This window comes from Anastrepha obliqua, chromosome 2 (genome assembly GCF_027943255.1).
Source record: "Anastrepha obliqua isolate idAnaObli1 chromosome 2, idAnaObli1_1.0, whole genome shotgun sequence".
NCBI classification, from domain to species: Eukaryota; Metazoa; Arthropoda; class Insecta; order Diptera; family Tephritidae; genus Anastrepha; species Anastrepha obliqua.
In genome coordinates, this window is record NC_072893.1 from 28,503,008 (window position 1) to 28,529,688 (window position 26,681).

At 36.6% G+C, this 26,681-nt stretch overlaps 1 pseudogene; it reads right to left on the bottom strand.

The window, feature by feature from the left end:
- Positions 1-5,481: 5,481 nt before the first annotated feature.
- LOC129238069 (40S ribosomal protein S5-like) lies at positions 5,482-23,352 on the bottom strand (annotated as a pseudogene).
- Between the last annotated feature and the right edge of the window lie 3,329 nt (positions 23,353-26,681).

Here is a 26,681-nt window from a genome sequence, read left to right on the forward strand (position 1 = left end):
GGATTCAAACTAAAAGCAATTAGAGCACATTCACGTGTCGTCCCACGTGTTGGGCCTAAGAGTGCGCCTCTGCACGCTTTGGCTGTACTGGCCCTTCCAAAATTCTTCAAGATAATAAACTATTTAAGTAGATGGTGGAAGTTTGAGTCTGGTATGTGAGGCATTTCTTCGAAGTAATTTACTAGTTAAGATAGAGTGAGACAACGTATCAAAAACTTTTGAAAATTTATTCAAAGACAAAATTAATTATTGTTTAAAGCACTCATTACCAATGTGGAGTACATTTCAAAAGTCCTCGACCTTCCCGCAAATCTACGTACTTGACAATTTTGACAACCTTACGAAGTGATGCCTAATCGGAGTGTCACATCAATAAATTTGTTCCGCAAATCTGGACTTTTTCGACGAATTCTGTTTGGCATACTTTTTTTTTATTTCTTCAAACTGGCTTACTAAATGTTCGATTCTCAGAACTTTTATTAACAAAAGCAGAGTTATAAAAGAAAAACCGGATCTCGGAAAGAAAATGTGTTTTTACAAATGCTCTAATCCATTCATATTAAATATTAACGTCTGTCGGAAAAAATTTCACTTTAAGATTATTTATAAATAATAGCACTAATTGTTCTTTTTTTTTTTTAAACAAAGCTTTGCCTTTGTTTAAATCAATTGGTTACACCGCGCCTAATTTTGTTTGAAAACACATTGTGTCCAAAGGAGGTTAAACCAAATGAATATATTCGCGTTCTTTCGTAACCAACTGATTAAGTAACAAAAGAACGCTGCAACTCTGCAACTCAGCTAGAATTTCCTTTAGTTACAGAAATAGCGCAGGTAATATCTGCCATAAAATATGTGATTTAATTGGAAAAACAAACGAAGCCCATAAAATACTAAGTTTCGACATTGAATTTTTGAAAAAATTAAAAAAGGAAGCCCATCAAATAATGAGTATTGAATTGAATTTTTGGTAAGTATGTACTTTTTTTTTAATTTTATAGATATAAAAAATGAGATAAGGCAGTAAATTTAGATTTAGGTAAATTTCCACAAGTACTTTCCCAGAGTCCATCGGAGTCCATTCACAAAAACGAAGAGTTTTTTTTGCTTTCATTTTTTTTTTGATTGTTTTGTTTGTTTTGTTTGTTTTTGTTTTCTTTTTTACCTTGCACCACCTTGGCATGGTCACCTTTGCGGTCGCTTTTGTGGTTGAGTTTGTGCTGTTGCTTAACATAAAACGTGATTCGCTATACTACCGCCTGGTTTTGTGCGACTGGGTAACAAAAGAATGCGTACTATTCAACATCTTGTTACGCTTCCGTAATTCCCATTTCGGAAAAACCTTAAAAGTGAATACTTTTTGTCACAATCTGGCCTGTTTACTTCAGTGGAAAGTCTTTATCTGTGTCTGCACTAATTTAACCTATGAATTGCATTTTTACAGACAAAAATTAGCCAAAAATAGTTGACAACTAACTACATACATGCACACATACATACATACATACATACATACGTATTATAATTCCAAAAACTAGAAAACCCGTATTCATGGTACTCAAAAAAGATGTCGTTTATAGAGAAAGGTCCAGAGTCCATTTTTTATATTTATTTTATTATATCTCTTATTGGCACAGAATTGAACTTTTAATTATTTTACAGTTTTTACGTTGATGAAATGAAGACTTCGCTTCATATGACCCATTGTAAAATTTTTCGAAGAAGAATTCTTAGGAAGATGTCCAGTAGCGTGGGCCGAAAAAAAATTTTTTTTAGGATCGAATTCTAATAGTGCGGAAAAGTTGCACTGTGAGACTAATAAAGTGTGTGCCAAATTTCAGTCCAATCGAACGATATCTTCTGTCGCCAGCAGTGGTCTCAAATTTTGAAATTTCAGCTTAAATTCTGAACAATTTTAACTTTTTTGAAAATACTATTTATTATCATACCGGTATATGTTAAATACAAATTTTATATGAGAAGACCCACCGAAACAATTCATTTCACTACACTCCAATCAATTTGTTTGATCAAGCAATACGTTTATGGAGCTGCCAGTAGCACGTCCTTCTACTGCGAGTTGAATTGAAGTTACAGCAATTACTTTGTCTATTTTTTCTTTCGCTTTATTCGAAAGATATTGTTTATATGACGACAATGGCATTAACTAAATTTTCCGTAGGACAAACGTTTAATTGCCCACTGTTTGGAAGTCCTAAAGATTTGCCAGATCATCAACTACCAAGTTATGAAGATGTAATGAGATGTTAGTTTTTTCAAAGACGGGAACTGGGAGTAGAGTCAGGAGGAAATAGACAAGTTGCCAAGAAAATTATTTGTATTTATTACAAGGCTTCTATTCCCACAGTTTCACATTCACGCATAATATATATACATGATAAATGAGTATCATAAGAAGTACGGAAGAATTAAAAAGGGTTTGTATTCGGCACATAGAAGTCCCGCTTTGAAAAAACGTGCTGATGACTTTAAGGCGAATGCTTCCCGACTTTTTGATATTTCAGCTTGTAAGTATCAATATTTTACAACTTGCCGATGTCCAAGAGAAAAAAAAGTTCCTCAAAAAAAGCAAGCTTTTCTGTAAGACGAAAGAAGTGCTCCTATAGGCCGTATCGGAATAGTGGGCATAACTGAAACAATGAAACTTATAGAAAGACAACGACACCGCGATGAGATGACCAAGCAAATTATTAATAAAAATTCTGTGGTCCAGAAAACTATCCTAACTAACTAACTATATATTTTGCAAGCGCGAAATAGTTTACACCCAATCTCGATGTTGATACTGATGATTACAGCAAAACGATAAACTGGTCTTCGGTAGATATAATTTCTTCCCCTGTTCTAAAGAACGTAACAAATGAAATTCGTACGGAGATTTTATCATCCAACAATGTGTATGAGAATTGGGCGTTCTCTAACTATCCATGTCACACACTTGCGGTGGAGCGAATGGCGAAACTCGTTACTGAAGCATCGCTTCAAGTATGCGGAAGTGACTCTCGGGATGGATTCATTCGGTATACTTTAGCATCCCGTCAAACTATGCCTCAGTTTGACAACAAAGCACAATACTCCCTCTGATTTGATAAATATGAAATGAACTATTGCTTTATGTTTAAAAACCGCAGGGTTTTCTTGAAATACCTTTTATTTTATTATCTTATTACAATATTACGAAAAATGAAAAAAAGAACAAAACCAGTTAAAAATAAATAAAGAAAATAAAAAATAATAAAAATTAAAAATAAATAAATGTAAAAAAAAAAATTAAAAAAAAACTAAACAAAAGAAAAAAAAAAACAAAAATAGGAACCCAGAGTGCAGCAACCTCCAAGTGGTGGGTTCTGGACTACAAAAATATTTATGTACTCGTATTTTCGTAATAAAAAGTAGGCAGAAAGCTTCACAATCAATAACGTTTTACAGGTTATTATTTTATAGCGTACAGGTGCTTAATCTTGGATAAATTTATGTCTAATTAGTTTATAGTCCTTATTTTTGGTATGAAATGTGCTCCGGAAAGTATGCACAGAGAAAAAAAAATATCTTGAAAAAATAAAATTTCTCAGAATATCAACTGAAATTTCAATATTTGATACTGACGACAGAAGATATAGTTCAATTGGGCTGAAATTTGGCACACACTTTATTAGTCTAACAGTGCCACTTTTCCGTACTATTAGAATTCTGTCCTAAAAAAAATTTTTTTTTCGGCCCACTCTAATGTCCAGTACTGAAGGCAATCAGAACAAAATACCTAAACTCATTCTCGCGGCATAGCTGGGCAATGTAGAGCTCCGTGGCATTCTTTTAGAGCATAGAATTTCCCACTGCACCATGCCCTTCCAGCCCCGCCACACACATTTCATGATCTTTTTTGGACGAAGATCCGCCTTGACTCTCGGCTTTGACGTATCTCTAGGAGCCACCCACTCCTTTCTTCGCTTCATATTGATGTATAAGCACCATTTCTCATTCCCGTGATGATTCGGTACAAAAAGCGCTGTTAATGACCGCGTGTTGCTCGATGGCGGGTGAGATGCTGAGAAGCAATTTGAAGGCGACTTTCTTCGTTCTTTCGTTTTTTGTTGAGCTCAAGAGGCACCCAGGCTCCAATTTTTTCGGTAAATCTCATTGAATGAAGGTGATTGAGAAACGTTTTATGATCGCAGTTAATTTTTCCCGCCAATTCACTACTGTTTTGAGGACCATTCTCCTTCAAAAGTGATTTGAGACGTTCTTCATCGTATTTAGAAGGCCTTCCGCTGCGGACGTGTCATCGACGTCAAAGTCGCCAGTTTTGAACTTTCCCAACCATTTTCGTGCTGTAGATTCGCCTATGAAACCTTCTCCATACACGTCGCTAATCTCCCGCGCTGCTTCCGTAGCTTTTTCACCTCGAAGAAAAGCAAAGAAGAGTAGGTGTCGAAAATATTGATTATTGCCTCCTGGCTATTCCATTTCTAAGCCTCAAAACTAATAAAAAATTAATTAACCCAAAAACATAATTAACATAGTTTTGTAGAGCAGAAAGAGTTCTATTGAATGAATACCTAGCCTTTGCCAAAAAGCAACCAAATCGCTGTAAAATAAAAGAAAATATAAAAACGCTGTGAACTTATTCCCCAACCCAATATATATGCATAATTAGGTTAAAATAATTCAATTTTTTAATTTTCCTGTCTACTTAATTATCTCCACAGGAGAAACAGTTTAGCCCAACGAACGATTTTGGTCAACAAAAAAGTAAATTTACATGCATACACACAGGTGATCGCTGTTCGTCAACAATTCGCAGATCCATGTTGATTTTCTGGTAAACTCAGCTATAAAGAGTGATTGGCGACACATTCTCCTTAGTTGATGTTGGTGCGTGCAGCTTTTTAAAAGGTTAAACTGGATTTTTCTTTGGAAATTGGCAGGCACAACAGACTTCTTGAAAGATTTATTACATTTACATTTCATAGCAACTTATTTATAAAACTATTTATTTTTAGCTAATATGTACGAGTATCTCCTCTGCTTTCCCTCATATCCTGGGCACACTTCGTCGCACTAGGAGTTCACCATTTCACCAAAACATTTCACATTCCCTTCCTGGGTCGCATTCATGGAATTGCATTGATTGTAAATTTCTTGTAGCTACTGAATATCTAGAAAACAATTGTTAGCCGCTGTACGGCCTCATTGACTGGGATAGGAGAGAATTCGAAATTATACGGCTGCATGTAAAAGCGAAGACGCTGGTCAGCGTGGCATGCATATTGTGCTAAATTAAACGGCACAGTGTGCAGTTTACAAAATGAGTAGTGGCATAAGTGAGTTTGTAGGGAACTAACTGCGCCTGCACTGTGAACGATGCCAAGATCTGCATTTAACCATTTGTGTTTTTTTTTAATTTCTTTGCAATCCTAAGTTAATAAAATGTACGCAAAAATGGGCGTGGAATTGAGGGGCTTATCGGTTGGACTTGGCAGCGCATTCCAACCATCATTTTTCTTGGTAGCCAAGGAGTTAGAGGATCGCTTAGCAGGATTAAATAATTCATGTGCTAAGCATTGCGCAATTGTCTTGCTGTTTCGGAAGGCAGCTTCAAGTGCACCAGCGCACAACAACCAAATCGCCTGATTACACGACCCAAAGGTGAAGCATCAATGACTTGCCGACAATTAATACCAACATCTCCAATGCGGGTCGAATTTTCACGGTGTTGTGAGCTGAGTTTAGCGTTAACTAGAATTTGAAATGGGTTCTCGTCTGTCAACAGGTGGATGATTTCGAAGGATATGATAGGCCGTAATTTTTTTATGTAATTTTTTTCGCATAAGGAAGCTGTCTGCTTTTCAAATGATTCGTTCTGAAAATTAAAACTAAAATTTTACTTATTGATCAATGCACCTCCCGACAAAAAAAACTCATTACCCTTTTGTTCAGTTTTGAACATTTTTCTTTCTTATTGTTTTCCGAATTAATATATAAATGCAATTTAAAAAAATATGAAAAATTAGAAAAATTCTACAAATTTCCGTGAAATACCTAAGTGCGAGGAGATTGAGATGCTGGCCAATAGGAGCAACGCCCGAAAATTCTACCATAAAGTTCGGCGCCTTACAAAAGGTTTTAAGACCGGGGCGTTTTCTTGTAAGAACAAAGACGGCGATCTGGTGACTGACATCCTTAAATTATGGAGGGAACACTTCGCGAACTTGTTAAATAGTGACAGCTGCGCATGTCACAGGGAATGTGAAGATCCCGATGCCCCAATCGTTGACGACGGGACCGTCGTTTCGCCACCCGATCATGACGAGGTGAGAATAGCGATAATGCGGCTAAATAACAACAAAGCCGCGGGCGCTGACGGAATGCCGGCTGAGCTATTAAAACATGGCGTCGTGGAGCTGGTAAGGTGCATGCATAAGCTTTTGTATGGTCGGATGAAAGCATGCCTGCCGATAGGAAATTAAGTGCGCTATGCCCATTCCATAAGAAGGGCGATCCTGCAATCTGTGCCAATTACACCAAGATTAGTTTTCTAAATATCGCCTACAAAGTTCTAGCGGGGCATTGTGTGAAAGGCTGATTGTCAACCAACTGAAGGTCCAATCACTGTGACTCTAGACCTGAAAAATCCACAATCGACCAGAAATTCACAATGCGCCAATTCTTGGAAAAACCCCAGGAAAGGAGAATCGCCACACTCCCTTTTCGACAATTACGAGCCCATTCGACAGACATGCAGCTATACAAGATGACGTTGCTCAATACCAGTAGCCCATTAGAATGTCAAAGGAACTCTCCGAGCCGTTTGATACCAAACGAGTTTTCATACAAGATGACTTGTTGTCGTGGTAGTATCGCGAAACGTCATGGAGGGGGTCATCAAAAGACTGCAACATCACGTGAAATGGTTCAAAAATTGAAGAAGCGACTTGAGCGAAATCCCCGACGAAGTGCCAATCAAATGGCGAAAGAACTAAACTAAAGAAAATATCTTACCCTAGCATCTGGCGCATACTGTGTTTTCTGACGAGACAATTTTTCAAATTGAACAATTCGAAAACTCCTAAAATGATAGGGTTTATTTGACCGACCACAGGTAATGGTTTGGGCCGCTGTAATCGCAGATGAGCGCTCTCCAAATGATTTCATCGAGCCTTGCGTAAAGGTAAATGCGAAATATTATCGAGAAAATATTATGGAGGTTGCTTTGAAGTCATGGGCAGACAAACATTTCGGTGGCAAACCATGGGAACAGGACTCGGCACCGTCTTACAAAGCTCGAGTGAACTAAGAATGGCTAAAAAATAACGTTCCGAACTTCAAAATACCTGCAAGTCACATTCGGGCAGATTGCGATTCGTTTCTGGACTGTCTCAAGGCCATAGTCAAGGCAAAAGGTGGTCATATCGACCAAAAGTAAATTGATTCTTAATTTTGTATTATTTTCACACATTTTTTACTTTGAATTGAATAAAAGTAATTTTTCTAACTACATTTATAACCTTTTTAATTGGCTTCGAGTGCTTGAGCCTGTAGATATGTGAAAAAAAATCAATAGATTGAGCACCACGATAACGCACTATCTCACAAGACTATCATTGTGGATGACTTTCTAACCAAGAACTACGAGAACGAGCAACCGCTGAATTTTGACATGGCTTCGGCTAAGTTTTTTTTCCACAATTTTCAGTCTGCAGGAAATATAAATAGGATCTGCAGCGAGAACTTAAAATATATTCTGGAAAATGCATTCGAAAAATACTTTCATTCCTGGAATATTCGTTGGAATAACTCGTATTATAATATTTCGAAAGGAGCCCACTTTGCAGGCGGTAGATTAAATTTGCATAAACGTGATATTCTTTGAGATTGACCAATTATTGGTAGTTGTTTTACAGAATGCATTTTCAAATATAACTCTTTTTATTTATTTATTATAATTAATTATAATTTAAAAATTATAACTCATAAAAATATTAGAAAATAATTAGAAAATATTGCTATTCCATTGACTTCTTCATACAAAATTGTGAACCTCCATAACAAATACTATATATGCTTTAATCCTCAAAAAAATTATAGACAATAAATAGGAATAGTTAAGTCGTTAAAAACCTATTTTACTGCAAAATTTTACCGACCTCGTGGCTCTCTTTATCTCATACAATAATTTATATATAGCCTTTTTTTATTTTCTCACATTTTAATCAATTTTGTCACACTATGTCACAGCAAATTTAGCTCAGCAAAAAACTCAACTACTCCGACGTAGAAAAAATCTCGCCGAATCGACAACAATGACTGCGTGGCATATCGGTCACAAACTGCAGACTGCACGCAGCGGCAGAGCAGCAGTGAAAGCATCCTTAGCGCTCAGCACTCAGTAAAGACATCGCAGCTAGCACTTCGACCAAGCAAAATCGAGCTCTACTAGAGTGCAGCGCATACTTCAGCATGTCGGCAAGCGCGTAGCTAAACAACGGAAATAATTGCATTTCGGTGGCAATTAATTCAAGGTCGAGACACGGCGAGCAGGCACTAACACACAGCCCACACACTAAACAACCTAAAATAAAACGAAATGCACAAATATTGGCAAAGGCCATGATGACAGGCAGTGCGTGTGAGCTGTGGTAGATAGACGACACGGCCAAGAAAGGCAAGGCATAGCAAGGAAAAGCAAATGCAAAGGCAAGCAGTTAACGTTAGCCACCTACCTTTACGACTTAATTGTCATGTGAGTTGATATTTGTATGCTGCGGCCTGGGCAGGGCCCGCACGGCAGCCACGGCGTCAAGTCACTCGCTAAATCCTTCGTTGGTGGGAGTGAAGTTAAGCAAACAAATACATAAGCAAACCTCAAAATTTTGTAGACAATTATTTGTTTTATTTTATGTTATTTTGGTTGACTGTCGAAGTGTTAAAATTCAGCTGAAACTCTTCGTCGAGAAAAGGATGCGAAAATATTGGAAATTTTATTGGATTGCGCAGCTACGTAAAATTTATGATTTTCTATGCAGCTCAAAATTAGAGCAATCTACATAATGGGCCAAGCGAAAACAAAAAGAAATTATGGAAAATTGTAACATTACGCTAGGTGCGCATGCCGAGGTGTGAATTGATGCAAGAAGTCAGTCGAAAATTTGTTTGTACTGCAGCGTAGAAAGTTTCAGAGAAATTGTGTTTCAAGGAGAAGGGTTGCGAGAAATGATAAGTATTTATATGTATGATAAATAGTACGCACAGTAGAGAGCATAACTGAGTGCATGGTGATTTTTTTTGTGTTAATATTCACCATGCTTTTGAGATAAAATTTTTTCTTAAATTTTTTTTTTAACTTTGTAAATTTTTTGAATAAAAACCAAATAAATCAAAAATAGAAAATTATACTAATATTTAGAAAAATAGTATTATTATTATAAAAAATTTAGAAATGATGATTTTTCTAACCTTTACTATGTTTTTCGAGCTAAAATTGTGTTACTTTTTTTAATTTCATTGAAATTTTTAATAGAAAACAAAAATCAAAAATAAAAAATGGTACAAAATTGAAAAAATGCAACAATTTTTTAGTTAAAATTTTTAATTCTTAATTAATTTTTTTAATTCTATTCTAAATTAAAAAAAAAAAATAAGTTTCTGCAGTTTTATAGCCTGTCAAAATGCAATAATAATTTAATAATTTTTTCTGATGGATTTTTGCACTTTATTTCATGTAAAAATGAATAGCTTGTGAAAAAAATGCGTAAGACCGTTTTTAAAACAAAAAAAAAATTAAACGAATAAACTCCAGTTTTTATTGTGATACGAAAATCAATTAGCTGAATCGATTGGTGCATTTTTTCTTATAGCGATCACCCCACCGGCAGGCAATAGCAAACCTCCGAGTGTATTTCTGCCATGCAAAAGCTACTCATAAAAAATATCTGCCGTTCGGAGTTTCTTTAAAACTGTAGGTCCCTCCATTTGCGGAACAACATCAAGCCGCACTACATAAATAGGAGGAGGAGCTAGGCCAAACACCTAACAGAAGTGTAAGCACCAATCTATTATTTTTTATTTTTATTTTACTTATAAAGGGTGGTTAAGTTTCAAGGGCCGGTATTGACTTTGAATAAAATACAATTTTTTTAAGAAATTATTGTCATTTCTCTTCATTATGATAATATTGGCTCAATTACGTATGGAGCAAAATATTGGCCAAATGGCCGCCGTGGCACACCTCCATCCCATGGTCCAAATTTTCGATGACGCTGAGGCATAATTGAGGTTCTATGCCATTAATCTGCCGAATCATCTCCTCCTTTAGCTCTTGAATTGTTGCTGGCTTACGACGCTGGCGACGTACACCTTTTCTTTCAAATAACTGCAAAGAAAGAAGTCCAACGGTGTATTTGACGTTTAGGTGTGGTTCACATATATGATGGTTCACATATATATATGAAAAAAATCGCTCTGTTGAAGGGTCATCAAAATATTTTTTTTTTCTTATTCAACACGAGTTTTTAGCTGCTTAAACTTCCAAATTTATCTAAAATTTCACATTTAAAAGTCAAAAAATTATATAAAAATTTGTTAAATTTTTCTGCCTTTTGTATAAGTTTTGAAAATAATTTTAAATATTCGTATTAAAAAAAATATTAAAAAAAAACTTTTCTCAAAAAAATCGTAAAAATTAAATACATGTACTCAGTTGTGCTCGCTACTGTACTTATATATATTTGCATATGCACATACCACATATTTATTTTAATAGTTATTGCCTCATAAATATCTCACTCTCTCTTTTTCTTTGTTTGTGTAATAAATATACGTTCTTAGAATTCACAAACTCCTTGTACTTAATCCCGGCAGCGAGAAGGTCATATTTTAGCCATTTATTATATGATATAACTATTTGCTATAAGTGAAAACTATAACGTGAGCCACATGCGGCTCTTAGAAGGATTATTTGTGGCTCTCGATAAATGTACCCGAGTTCCCTTTTAATTTTTCTGATTTTATAATTAGTATAACTTTACTGAATCAATTTAAAACTAACATAATTCAAGGTGATCTTCAGTACTAGAAACCCGGAAGCTTCACACTTACCGAAGCCAAACACACAGAGATTACGAAGAACCAAGCCTCGAAACTTAGTGGCCAATGCGTTACAGTTATGTTGTAAAATTTTAATGGACTGCTTTATGTTATCAATTAATTATACCGAAAAATAAAAATAAAAATAAAAAATTCAAGGTGCGTTTTCTATTGTCAATATGAGCCCTTGATTTTGAAAGTGGTATAAGTCAAAAATTTTAAAAGTCTAGTTTATCAGCTATTTCATATCAAATCCTAATAAAATAACATTAGATTTAGCAGTATGCCATGAAAATTAACTCGATAAAATGTGTTTATTTTTTGGTTGGTAAACAAAATATGGTGGCCGCCGTAGCCGAATGGGTTGGTGCGTGTCTACCATTCGCAATTCACAGAGATAACGTAGGTTCGAATCTCGGTGAAACACCAAAACTAAGAAAAAAAAAAATTTTTATAATAGCGGTCGCCCCTCGGCAGGCAATGGCAAACCTCCTAGTGTATTTCTGCCGTGAAAAAGCTATAAAATAATAAAAAAATATTTGCCGTTCGGAGTCGGCTTGAAACTGTAGGTCCCTCCATTTGTGGAATAACATCAAGACGCACACCACAAATAGGAGAAGGGTACTAATTGTCAGCCAATGCAAAGAGGAACTTAATGCTTAAGGACGAATTTTCAAATTTCGCGGCTCCGCACATTCGACTTCCGATTATTATTATTTTTTATGTTGGTATGTACACTCGTCTCGAAGATATGTTCACGGTTTTAGCAATATAGCAGTTTAGTTTGTTTGTGAGAGGCATAAATAAGACAAGTGTTTTGCGTGTTCGGCGATTTTTTGCTATCGACGAAAATTGTTATCAAGAATCGTCGAGCCACAGTTAGAAAAGTTGCTGAGAATGTCGGCATATTGGTTGGCTCATTCCATGCAATCTTTTCGGAAATTTTGGGCAAGAAGCATGTGGCAGCGAAGTTCGTTCCGAAATTGCTCAATTTTGACCAAAAACAACGTCGCATGAGCATCGCTCAGGAATTGTTGAATGACGTCAACGATGATACAGATTGGCTTAAAAGGGTCATAACTAGTGACGAATCATGGATATATGGTAATGACATCCAAACCAATCGTCCCAATGGAAGTGTTCAGGAGAGCCAAGACGAAGCAAAGCACGCCAAGTTTGACCAAATGTCAAGGTTTTGCTCACAGTTTTCTTCACGCCATGGAACGTAGTGCATCAGGAGTTCTTACCACAAGGTCGTAGAGTAAATAAGGAATATTACCTTGATGTGATGCGCCGTTTGCGTGCAGCAATACGAAAAAATGCCAGGAATTGTGGAAAAAATCAAGGGGTTTGCATCATGGTAATGCACCTGCTCACTCTTCATTGCTTGTGAGATATTACTTGGTCAACGAAAACACGGTTATCACCGTATTCAACAGATTTAACGATTTTTTCCTGTTCCCAAGATTAGAGACACCCATGAAAGGACGGCGTGTTGCGACGATTGAGGATATAAAAACCGAATCGCTGAGAGAACTCAAGGGCATACCAAAAAGTGCATATCACCATTGCTGCGAGAATTGGAAAAAACGCTGGCACAAGTGTATTATATCTGAGAGGACTACTTTGAAGAAGATAAAATCTGAAGCAGTAGAAATAGGCATGCGCAAAAGGGAGATATCTTCTCGCTATTCCATGAACAGGCCGTTCACAGATGGACCAATACGGAAACCTGCAAAACAGCTAAGCAAACTCGGTCCAATTTCAACCGATCCGGAAATGACGAGTTGTTAAGCCACGCGCCGACATATTCAGAATTACGTCAACAGTAACCGACCATTGGGCTTTGGGAGACCATGAGAGATCTAGAAGCCTTTGAAGGTGTAGAAATTGCAATCAAGAAGAATCTAGGGAAACAGTCTTTCACTGTCTGTGTGAACGCTCAAGTCTGGATGCTCTACGACATAGAATGCTGGAGGATTTCTCGATGGTTAACTTGAAAATAATTGCAGAAAAGGAAATAGGCGAAGTAGGTACATTCATAGTCAAATCAAGATGGTTCGACTACGATAAAAAGCAGTGGTTCTACAAGTGATATAGCCAAATGACAGCTTTTGTGCTAATTGGGTCTGGGCTATGTCACTCGGACAACATCTCCTCCACAACCACCAATAATCAAGAACTTCTGCTTTATCTCACAAATGGAGCGCTCTAGTCATAGTAGGCGAGTCATAGAGATCTTTTAATAGACACGTTTCACTGGCAAAAATATCTGCTGACGGGCGACTGCTACTTATTAGAAAATATTGTGTTCATTATTAGGTTTTTGTTGTCCTCAGTGTGGATCACAATCAGCAGCAACTGTGTATTTGCAAGCACAGCCAGCGTTAGCCGCTCGACTCGGATTTACAAGCAGCCAAGGACGTACACTTGAGGAAAATTTATTAAGAGTTTAGAGTAAAAGTTTTATGTTGTTAAAAAAGTAGCAACTATCCGCTCTAAAGCACCTTCAAGCACACTTTTGCCAAGGACAGTAAATATCAAAATATTACTCGTGAAATGGGAGCATGTACCTATATACGACAATGAAGTGCCTCACTTTTAAATTATTTCATTTTAAATTTGCATTCCTCCCGACATGCTCCGCGAACATACCACTCTTCTCACAATTCCCTTTACCATAATTGAGTACCTCTTCGCAAAAATCTCTTACCCCTTTGGTTGGGTTGCTCATTTGTCAACCATGCGAAATGTTTGCCGATTCATTCGATTCGTTTATTCTGTTGATCCTTTAAATTAAAAATTTTTGTGCCAAAAATACGACCACCAACAACAGTGCAACAACAGCAATAACAAGTACGAATGCAGATTGAGGATAGAGGAAGGTGCTGCTCCGCTCCATGAACATTGCTGTTGAACTGTTCAAACTGTTGTTGAAGGATGAAGAATGCTGAGAACTGCTGATGATTGAACGAATAATTCTGTTGTTGTATTCAACGTTCTGACTAGTTAATAAGTGTCGCCCACAATGCACATACTCTCCCGTGCATTCATACCTACACATCTACGTGTGTGTGTGTGTGCACGAGTATATTTACGCTTACATTAAGGCAACTGAAGCAGCTTAACCCAACCAAATGGACTGCCACTGCGGAGCTCCTAATGAACTCTCCAATATGTACCCTTCAGCGCTGCAGTTACAGCCTCAGCTATGTGTGTGTGTGTGTGGGTGTGTGCAGCTTTTCCCTTACCAGTTGATTTTTGCATTTTGTTGGTGTCATAGCTGTTGCTGCTTGCAAACTGGTGTTATTGCTGCTGCTACTGGTTCAGTGGGAGCGTTCGAGCAATTGTTGTTGTAATTTTTTGGGTTGTTAACATGTTGTCTCTTGAATTGTGAATTTTGACTTTACAAACTCGACTGGCTTTGCCGCCTGACATTGGGCTCTGCCGACTTCTGTGTGCACTGCTAGTTGGCATTTTGGTATCAGTGAGCTTTCTGTCTAACTGCCTGTCTGACTGGCAGTCTTTCTGTCGACTTTGGCCTGGTGCTTGCCGGCTTGCTGCCTGTTGTCTGTCGCCTGGCGCTTGTTCATTTGCAGTGTTAGTTCACTTCTGATTGCTAATTGGTTTGTTAAACAATGGCAAAATGTTTTAACGAATTGGCCAAAAATTTATCAACGCTGTGCTCGAGGAGGCGACAACTCCTACTATAGGTGGTGCAGGCATATTTGTGCTCTCATACAACCCTTTCTATTAACTGTTGTCCCACTGTTGTTTAATTCGTCAGATTTTTCTTGAAGCAGTTACAGATTGCAGTTTTCAGAAAGGATAATGAGAAAATAGTGAAAATTTTGTTTTTTAAGCCCTGGTTGTGATTGAAAATGCTTTTAATTAGTCAGTTTTGGGAAAGCCTTTGGTAAACTGTTCAAACGTGGCTATTTTTGCCAGTAAATAAAAAAGTTCAAATGTACTTCAAGTGTAAAATGTAGTGAAATTGATTTAAGATACTGATAACTCTTCCGTACTTGTATTCTTGTTGTTGTTGTTATAACAGCATAATTAATCCGCATACATAGGCGGCCGCTGTTAAGCGGCTATCACTCAACTGGCAAACGTGGCAAAGCACGAAATAAGCGCATTGATGAAAAATATTTCCCCAACAAATTTTTCAGCCGTCCTAAATAAGAAACTCTCGACTAGCGAGCTGGCGCTGTAGTTGACTCATTCGTACGGATTTTATATTTTCTTTACTTATTTTCTTTAAATGCTAACCGCTACGTTGGATAAACTCCTGGAATCTTGCTTCCGAATTCAGATTAGTGTTCAGATAGTCGCTGAGTTTGGTTCACAGGCTTTACTTTTGAGGTAACCCCATAGAAACAAGCCCATTGATGTAAAATCGGACGACTTGGGTGGCTAGGAAATGTCAGCGAAACAGTTGATAAATTTAATAGGGCAGAAATCACGCAGTATCGCCATGGTCTCTCGTGCCATATGCGGAGTAGCGGCATCTTGCCGAAACGATGTGCGTGTTTTGAAGGAAGGAAGGATGTCCTCTGATTATTAACAAAAACAATCGTACAGCCTGAGCTAAAACAAGACTCCGTCCACAGAAATTTCTTGCCCTTGACAATTTAAAAAAATATGCTCCAATTATTCCACTCCTTCACATTGCACACCAAACCATTACTTTGGGACTGTGAATGATGAAGTAGTTTAATAGTGGGTTCTATCGGTTAGGTAACCAATAACCAAAATATAGTCTTTACCATACGAAATCGCTCGAAAATTGTCTCGCAGAAAGTTTTACTGAAATTACATGATTTCAATTTTAAAGTAGTAAAGCATAAGATTCTCCCTTAATATTTCATGCACAATAGTTCTTAGAAGTCCTGGGGTATCGTGCAAACTCCGGTTGGGCTGTGGGTTGTTTGCCACGGAACTTGTTGCGCGGAATCTTCGCACCCATATACGAATCAAATTTCACTTGGCGTATCACGCAAACGTCGCACCAGCAATTGGCCTCGAAATACGTTGAGATTGGGAACGCACGTTGTTCACCCGTCCACTGCTACATCTTGAATAGACACCCCGCAAGAATAACGAAGTTAATGTGGTCATCGCTCCCCCCAATAGGCACAGCAGATAGGCAGAAACTTTAAATTAAAAATGCCTGACTCCCGGATACCCTATATAAGGGCAGTGTCAAATCATGCGTACTGATCTTATTACGAGTATTTCACCTGTGTAATTTCACCATGAAATGAATTCGAAGCGCATTGAACAGATAGTAGAAGTAAAGCAAAAAAAACATAAAAACATTGTATCTTATTTTTGCTTTTGGTTCCTAGAATAGCAAAATTTATCAACAAAGAGTAGCAGTTTGTAATGGTCAGTTATGGACAAACTCTTTCACTTTCACCCAGTGCAAAGTACTTAGGAGTAATTTTGGACTCCAAGCTTCGAAATTAAACGTTAAAGAAGGAGTAAGGAAAGCAGTAATTGCTTTATATGCCTGTAAACGTATGCTTTGATGAAGATGGAGTATTCAACCTAATTATACTTTAAGGCTGTATACGACGGTTATACGACCAATTGTATAGTATGTATCGGTAGTTTGGTGGAAAGCTCTAGAGTGTAACCTCTCACAATCAAATTCCTTGACAGAATAGAAAGATCAGACTGTGTAATAACGGTCGGTGCAATTAGATCGTGTCCTAGGGAAGCTCTTAGTGCACTGTATTACGTTATTCCGACAGATCTGCATATCAAGAAAAAGGCAACCATGAAACTTATGGTGGTGCCAGTCTATTATTGTGGCAAACTCAGCTCACGTCGGGGTGGACTGATTATATCATCCCGACGGTAACATTGAATAGGAATTTTGCAACTCTCTTTTCATCTCAGAAGGAATGTACAACAGTAAGGTATTCTTACTAAACAACTTCGACACTATAATTCGAGTCTAAGAGTCTATACAGATGGCTCTCAAATGGATTGCGATGTTGGAGCAGCTATGTATATATTTTTATAGACTTGGAATTGAAAAAAACTGCACGTCTTTATAGTACGTCCGGCAAGCACAGCTATCCAGACGGGAGTATTGGCAATAGAGGAACCCTGTAGGCTACTAATCGCACATTTCTCTTTTAACGGCATTATCGTTGTTCTTTCGGATAGCCAAGCTGAGATCCAGGCACTGACTTCAGTTACGACAACCTCCAAACTGGTGGAATAAAGCAGAAATAGCCTTGCCAACTTGAGCGTCGACCTTAAAGTTAACTAAGTCTAGGTCCCAGGACATCGGATCATTGAAGGAAATGAAAGAGTAGACGCACTGGCTGGGGAATCTGCCATGAATAACATTCTTGCAGAATCGGTACTCCCACCACTGCACTATGGGCTGGCATCAAGAAAGGTGGCCAAAAGTCGGTTTTGGAACTGGGACCAATGGAGTATATTTTTGATATCTATACACTTTAGCGCAGCTATGAGCAAAATTTCAGAGAATTTCGTTTAGTAGTTTTGCCATTAAAGGGCGATAACCATTCATACTTCGGCTTTTTTTGCACTTGGTCATATTGTTAAAAACAGTGCGAAATTCGAATATCGCTCAAAATATTTTTGGTAAATTTTACGTTTTTGTATTCAGTTAGAATATTCCAACACAGATTATACTGAAAAAGCTTTGAAATAAAGGAACTTGACGAAAAAAAATTAATTTTATTCTTAAAATGTTGTTTTTTACCAAAAAGTTTTAGCCGTCGAATGCTGGCAACTTTTGGCACTCCATGATATTAACAAAATTTCAATATGAAAATATTCTTTGAAGTATCTATTATTACCTATTAATGCGCAAATGTGCGCTTTTTAGTATTTTCAGAGATAACGGTAAAAACGTATGTGCGCTCTGAACAGCTTTTGTACTGTGTCTATGTTCAAATGCCCATAACGTTTTACTGAATTGACAGATTTGAGTCATTTTTGATATATTAAAAATATTTTTAAAAAATCGTTACACAGCCAATAGAAATGTTTTTTTTGTTTACATTACAAAAGTAACAAAGTAGCCATGATAAATTAAAAAAATCTGATTGGGGGAAGGTTTTTTTAAATGTCTAGAATTTTGCTTCTAACAACATAGTAGGCATTAAATCAAAAATAAATTTCAGAAAATTCGAAACTTAGTTGGTCGGCTCATTGTTAAATGCAATTTAATCAAAGCTGTTTCATTATAATGGCGACATTCACGAAGAAGGAAATTTTAGATGCCAATGATGCTGAAAAAGGAAGCGGTGTAAAATATATTTTAAATAAATTACTAATTGAAGAAAATAAGGTACATTCTGAGGATCTTAAGCGTTTAGTTAAGATGGTTGCGTCTCTTATTTCTAAAAGAAAGGTTAAATACAAAAAAACCAAAAAAAATAATAAATCATTTACAGAGAAAAATGTCGAATGGATTAATTCACAGTTTCTCATTCCAGAATTAAGAATAAAGTCTAGTTCCGATTCTTCTTCCTTGAAACGTGGTCGCCCATGTGTTGAATTTGAAAAAATGTCAGATCGATCGAAGCGGCGGGCAATTGCAAAAATAAGCCAGCAATGTGAAAACGATCCTCTAAAAATATTATTGGCGGCACGACAAGCTGCAATAAAGTCTCAGGAGTGCGAATTAAGTTCGGTTTTGAAGAAAATCATAGAAAACCCAGAGTATTGCGTGAAAATAAAGCAATCCAGTAAAGCCACGCTTTCACTTATTGTGAAATCTCCTGAAGAAGCTCTGGCTTTTTTGATCGATAATGGGCTTTCAAAATCAGTTTATACAAATATAAGGTTAGCAACAAAATTAAGCGGAGCTGATGTTTGGCCTCCTTACGATCGATTAAAGGAAGCTAAAGAGCAATGTAGACCTCTAAAAGAATTCATTCAAATAAATGAGAATGAAGCTAAGTGCGATCTTCAAGCGCTTTTAAATCATACTGCCAGAAGAATTGCCGAGTTGCAGCAAGAAGTAGTACTTTTATATGCACAGAAGTCTAATTTTTGCGACATTGAAGCTGTTTTTATTTTTTCTTGGGGGTTTGATGGAACCAGTGGATTTCCATCATTCAAACAACCTTATTCTGAATCAAGTGTAGAAAAAGTTGATACAAATTTACTTGCTTGTACATGCATTCCTTTAAGATTAGTAACGTCAAATGGGACCATTTTGTGGAACAACGCTATTTCTCAATCTGAAAAATTTTGTCGCCCAATTTCACTACTTAAATGGATAAAAGAAACTACTGAAATTATTAAATCACAAAAGCAAATAATGGACGAACAAATTAATAAGCTCGAGTGCTTGGAAATTGAGGTACAACATTTTCGTATACGTTTACATTTTTCTTTGCATATGACTCTAATAGATGGTAAAGTTTTAAATGCACTTACTGACACAACATCATCACAGTCATGTCCAATTTGCCACGCGACACCAAAACAATTCAATGATCTTTCCAATATTGCGACAGATGTTTTCTTACCAATTACTGGCTCCCTGCAGCATGGCATAAGTCCATTGCACGCTTGGATTAAAATTTTGGAATGCTGTTTAAATATTTCATACAGGAAAAATATAAGAAAGTGGAGAGTCTCAAACGAAGTTGATATAAAAGAATATTCGCGCAGAAAAGCAGAAATACAAGATATTTTGTGGAAGAAATTGGGATTGAAAGTGGACATGCCCAAGGATAGAGGTTGCGGAAACAGTAATGATGGCAATTCAGCTCGTCGGGCTTTTCAAAATTCAGAAGTCTTTGCAAATTGTTTAGAGTTGAATACAGAATTAGTAACCAACTTTTCAATAATATTAATGGCTTTATCCTGCCATCTGCCGATAGATCCTAATAAATTCAATATACTGTGCCATCAGACTGCAAGAATTTATGTTGCGAACTACAATTGGTATTTTATGCCTGCGACGGTTCATAAAATATTAATTTACGGCTCTGCGATTATAGAAAATAGTATTTTACCTGTAGGAATGTTTGCAGAAGAAGCTTCTGAAGCCCGCAATAAAAATTATAAGTGTTACCGTGAGCGGCACAGTCGGAAATGTAGTCGAGAAGCTACAATGCAAGATATGTTCTTGCGTTCTATGGATTCCTCAGATCCACTAATAGCGTCTCATAGCTTGAGTTCACGACTACAAAAACGAAAAAAATTGCCTCTTCCATCTGCAGTAATTGCATTACTCGCATTACCAGAGGTTCCGCAAAGTGAAGAGTAACGGCCACTCCTCAAAAGAGATAAAAAAAAAGTAAATCATAAAAAAAATATAAAAATATAAAAAAATTAAAAAAAAAAAATCTTAAAAAAGCAAAAAAAAATATTTTCAGTTGAAATCAATTTTATTTTCCTAAAATATCTTTAATTTTCAAATTAAGAAAAATATAAAATAAAAAAATCTTAAAAAAAATCGTTTTAATAAAAAAAAACCAAAAAACCGTAAAAAAAAATTTAAAAAATAAAGAAAAAATAAAAAAAAATAAAAAAAAAATTAAAAAAAATAAAAAAAAAATAAAAGTGGAGTCTTCTAAACCTGTAACCTCCTCGTGGTAGGCTCTGGAAACTGCAAATGTTCACCAAACTTTGCAGGCTAATAACAGGCTTATGAAAGTGCTGGAATTTTCAACTTAGGCGCTTGGTATAAAGATTTTTCAAATTCTGAGTCCAGATTCGAAATCAGCGACCTCGAAAACCCCTTTATGCAAATATTTGTATAAAAAATTGATTTTTTTTAATTTCGGCCGCCATATTGGATCCGCCATATTGAATTTTTAAATTCTGAGTCCAGATTCGAAATCAGCGACCTCGAAAACCCCTGTATGCAAATATTTGTATAAAAAAATTGATTTTTTAAAATTTCGGTCGCCATATTGGATCCGCCATATTGAATTTTTAAATCCTGAGTCCAGATTCGAAATCAGCGACCTCGAAAACCCATGTATGCAAATATTTGTATAAAAATATGGATTTTTTAAATTTTCGGTCGCCATATTGGATCCGCCATATTGAATTTCTAAAATCTGATTTCAGATTCGACATCAGCGACCCCAAAAACATTTATATACCAAGTTTCACGAAAAAATGTTTTGATTTCGATTTATGGCCGCTTTTCCTTGATGCCAGCCCATAGTGCACTGGGTGCAACCAAGAATGCAATTTCCTCACAACAGTCGGCACAACGGCAGTCATAACTTACTTTTGGTCTATAGGAGAACAACCAGCCAAAATAGGTATCCCATACAGCACATACTGCCACAGCTGTAAACATCCGGAGAAAAAGAAAACAATCTTCCATTTCATCTGTGAATGCCCTGCCCTTGGAAGCAGAGAATGTGAACCCTGGGCCAACCGCTATTCGAGAGTCTCGAAAAACTATCTGGCTTAGACGTCAACAACCTAATAAGGTTCTTAAACCGCACAGACTGGATATAGATTTGCTGTAAATAACTGTTAAACAAGTTGGTAACGAGGATGTGGCAACAAAATGGTGCGGAAGCGCTAGTTGGATTCTGGAAGAATCACCACTTTAACCAACCAACCAACCTCCGATTCGCAGATTGTAGATGGAAAGACCAAACGACATGCAAAATTAGCAAAATGTTATGGCCCATTTACAACCACAAACAAAGGTCAAATTTAATGCTGGAGATTCCCGGCAGTCATAATTGGCTTTTGGTCTGTCGGTAACATTTTTTTTTCCTTGTGCATTCCTCTCGGGAGCATAGGACATCGACAAGACTCTTCCATCGGTTCTGTGCTATTGTTTTTGCACCGTCCTATGAGATATCGGCATCTGCTAGTTCGCGGAACATTGACCTTCTCCAAGTGGCTTTTGACCGACCGCGACCTCTGCTCCTTTGCGGGTTCCAGTCCAGTGCCATTCTTGTGATGCTGTCTGGTGGTTTTCTTAACGTGTGAACTATCTATCCCCACCTTCTGTGTTTGATTTGCCTAAGGACGGGCTCCTCATTCGTTAATCTCCACAGTACGTCGATACTGATGGTGTTTGGCCAGAATATTCAGCAGATTATGCGGAGGCATTTGTTAATGAAGGATTGTAGCCTCTGTGCGATGGTGTTAGAGACCAGCCTTGCTTCGCTTTCGCACAACAATACGGACTTCACGCTAGAGCCGAATATTAGTAGTTTAGTACACCTATCGGCTATATGGCTCAAAATCACCAAGGTTGCGAATTTCAAAATCGGTTTTATGACAAAAAAAATTGCAAGCTATAATGATGACTATTAGTTTATACTGTTGCTTAATTTGTATATTTTTAAACCTTCACAGGGCAGCGTACAGAATTCTTTATTTTTTTAGTAATATTGCTTAGTAGTAAATATCTTGCAGAAAACCATCAATTCGGGAACGTTTTCCTAAGTTTCATAAAATCCGCAAAAACCAAGCAAAGCGCATAATTTGAGCTTTGTTTAAAAACATGGGTATGTATCTATATATATAATATTAAATATCTCCATTTATGAGTATTTTATTGAAATATTGTAATGTTCCCGAAAATGATCAACCGTTCCCGGAATGACAAAAATGTTCTCGAAATGATGATATTGATATAATTAGGGAGAAATAAGAAAATATTTAAATTATAAACAACCGTTTAATTTTTTACAAAACTTATCACTTTTCAATATCAACATCAATATCATTATCAAAATAATAATATTCTTGATTGTTTTCTTTTTTTAGCATCGGTGTTGGAATAATACTGATTATTTGCTCAAAATCATTATATGATATTATATATCCTTAGATTCCAGCTTAAATTTTCTAATATTGTTACGCACAGATCTCAAAAAGGGTACTAAGATTTCTTCATCATCGTCATCGACACATGTCTGGCAGGTAGCAACATACCTGAAGCAAATATTTGGCTTCTCAGTAGGAACTTTAACAAGCAAGAATGTCCCAGGGGATACGAGGTTTGGATGTATATTTGCTTGTATTGCTTCAACATCAATTTGTATGTATTGCTTCAACATCAATCTGTTTAACTTTAATCTGCTGACGACGAGATATTGTCTCTAAATCTTCATTGTCCGTGGAAGATGACCAGTATTCAGATTTATAAATGCTTACTCTATTTTTAAATCTCAAATCGTTATCTGTGATCATGGGCTCTTCGTCAACACGAGACTCAATTGCAGGCATAAAAACTTCCTCAGGTTCAACTGCACTCATATTACATAGGCTAGAAAGCCTCGACAGTTTTAGCTCTTTATGAAAATGTTCGTATCGATATAATTGTATTAAAACGTCTAATCCTTTTTGCCAGTACACATTTGTTATGTCCATTATACCTGGAATAGCATCCAGAGACTTTGGAACGCGGTTTTTCTCCTCAATCACGTTGTCTTCTGGGATTACTTTTACTTCGATAGCAGCATTTTTGAACAAATCGGGGAATTCTGAGGCTGTTCTAACATCAACAAGGCATGTCTGTCAGCTGTTGTTTTTAGGTATCCTCCTACACCATCCATTGGGCCTTTACCATGACCAGCCTCGCCTTTTTTTCTATAATATTCTCTGTCCTTAGCCCGTTTAATTTCTTTCTGCTCTTCAGTCATCTTATCCAAAAACTTTCTTCTTCTAGCATTCGCCTTTTATCATTGGCGCAAATAAGCTGCACTATCCTTTTTAAGCTTTTTTTGAGATTTTGTTTTTATTTTTTTCTTTATCAGGAGTTTCCATTATGCTGTAATTATAAAGAAACAAAATTTTAAAATAAATTTATTAAAAAATTGTAAGTGATTCGCCTTTAGAAATAATAATCATCATTCCGCGAACGCAACAGTCATTTCGGGAACGTGTCATCATGTCCGGGAACGTTTCCGAAATGACGATTTCAAATAAGCGCGCGCTTTGATTAGACGGCGGCCATCTTTAATGCGATCTGGGTTTGCCAAGAGGAAAATATGTGAGTTTACTTTGTTATTTCGTGTCGTAAAAAAGAATTTCATCAATAATTAAATGTAATTATTTAAGTTTAATGTAAGTGTAATTTCGTTCACGAATTGACGGACTATTGATGTACGCTCTTCGAATACTGAATTGAAAGGTACTTACCATTTAGATTTATTTTATTTGACGATAAATACTCTGACAGCCCGCTTTGTTATTGTTTTCTTCCTCGACTGACGTTAGACACCGAATGGCTGCATTCACTTAAAATTATTTTTGATCTATTATCAATACGTTCACTGAAATGACTTGTGCGGTATCGGACAAACTATATTGGACATTTTTATAGTTAAAAATAAATAATCTTTTAGTATACTTTCTAAAACTAAATTTTGTATAAAAAATACAGTGTATTAAATAGTGAAATGTGTAACTTACCTCAAATTTAATTATTAAATTTTGGACTTGTTGCTGAAGATTGTACATTAGGACGAGTTCCCGGAATGATTATCCATGCATGTATATTGATTTTATTTAAAATTTGCTTTATTAATTAGTTATATTGTTTGATGTACACACAAAACAGGTTAGATGAAGTAATTTATTAATTTTTTTTTCTCAAATAAGTCAAGATTTAAGACATTAAATTGCTAGCAAAGCCAATGGTGATTTTGAGCCATATATGTCACTTAAATTTTAGAAATAAATGAATATTGAAATTTGAAATGCAAATATTTTCTCAAATAAAAGCAAGAAACTGGTCATTTAGCGTACAATGCCAAAGCAAAAACTTTAAATTGCCCGAAAATGATTTTGTGTCGCAATCGCATGTCAAAGGAGTGGTGTCATTATTTCGAAAAACAGTTGACCTTTCATTTCGCGATGCTACGAAATAGGTCCAAATGTCGAAATGTTACGACCTAAAAGTGCGCAAAATCGGAATCTTACGATCATATAAAAATATTGAAGCACCCAATCCGAATGATAAACCTAATAAGAGTGCTAAAGCACGTGCGTGAAAACATCCATAATATGACAGGGAGGTTATGGACGATGAAACATACGTCAAAACAGACTTGAAGCTGATTCAGGGCGCTGAGTTTTATACTGCAACGAAGAGAGGAGGAGTCTCAGGTGCATTTAAACTAGAATTGTTGATGAAGTTCCTTAAAAAATGTTTTGTATGCCAAGACACCTGCCAGTGTGGTATGAAAAGCAAAACGTTCATTACCACAGGCAATATAAATTAAGAAATTTATGTGCAGGAGTGTCTACACAAACGTTTGCTGCCATTCATAAAACAACATACACACACAATTCATACAGACAAGGCTCTCATCATGCCCGTCCTAACGTCCGATGAAGCGAGCCTTGGAGTGTTCGAGAGAAAGAGTCTGCGCAAGCTTTTTGGACCGTTGCACGTTGGCAACTACGAATATCGCAGGCGATGGAACGATGAGCTGTATGAGCTTTACGACGACATAGTGCAAGGAATAAAGATCCAGCGGCTACGTTGACTGGGTCATGTCGTCCGAATGGATACAAACGCTCCGGTAACAGCTGGTGGTAGCAGAGGAAGAGAAAGGCCTCCTTTGCGTTGGAAAGATCAGGTGGAGAAGGACGTGGCTTCACTTGGTGTGTCCAACTGGTGCCGGTTAGCACGAGAAAGAAACAATTGGCGCGCTTTGTTAAACTCGGCCAAAGTCGCGTAAGCGGTTATCGCACCAATTAAGAAGAAGAAGAAGACTCAATTCTATTCTGGTTCGATTTATCATTATATCATTATGGCGATCTTGTCATGAACTGGTATGAAAACTCCCGGGTATATATTGTTCCAATGAACCACAACTCACCAAACTGTCCATAATTGCGACGCATTAAAAAATATTGAGTAATTTTTAAAGAAAATTTGCAAAAACCAGAAAAAAAAGAAATTAAAAATGAATGAGCAGAGAGCGGCAGATACCGTAATAAAAACTAATGTCCACCGCCCAATGAGAGTAGCCTAATCTAAATGGCACCATTTGTTTTTTAACAAAGAGAATTGACATGAGTTTTTTGTTTAACATTGTACGCTTAATAAAGAAGAAAATAAAATAAAAAACTTTTACAAATTTGATATTATAATGATTTTAGGCCGACCAATATTTTTCTTGTCCATTATTTTTTCGATCCTGTCAATAAAAACTTTGTGGAATGGCCTCTAATAGACGCGGCGCATTCCAACCCAGAGGCACGAATACTCGTACAGTAAACAGAAATATTTTATGCAAGCAGTTATGTAACAGTAATATAAAATAACTCCACAAATTGGATGCAGAATTTCGGAAACTAATTCCTAAAGTAACTGGGAGTTAATTAAATGGGGATTAATAAAGAGCCCCAGTCTGCCAAGGTTACCGTTTGTCGGAGTAAAAAATCTGCTCTTCAAAAAAGTTCTCTCCACAGCTGTATGAAATGGCATTTAAATTAACAACATCAAAGCCATGCCGCCGCCTCTATTCGCCACAGAAGCACAGAGCTGATTAAAACTTCTTTCTTAAATTGTAACTGTACTTATGTAGCGTTAATTAAATGCCATTAATTTGATTTTGGGCAAAATTCCGCAA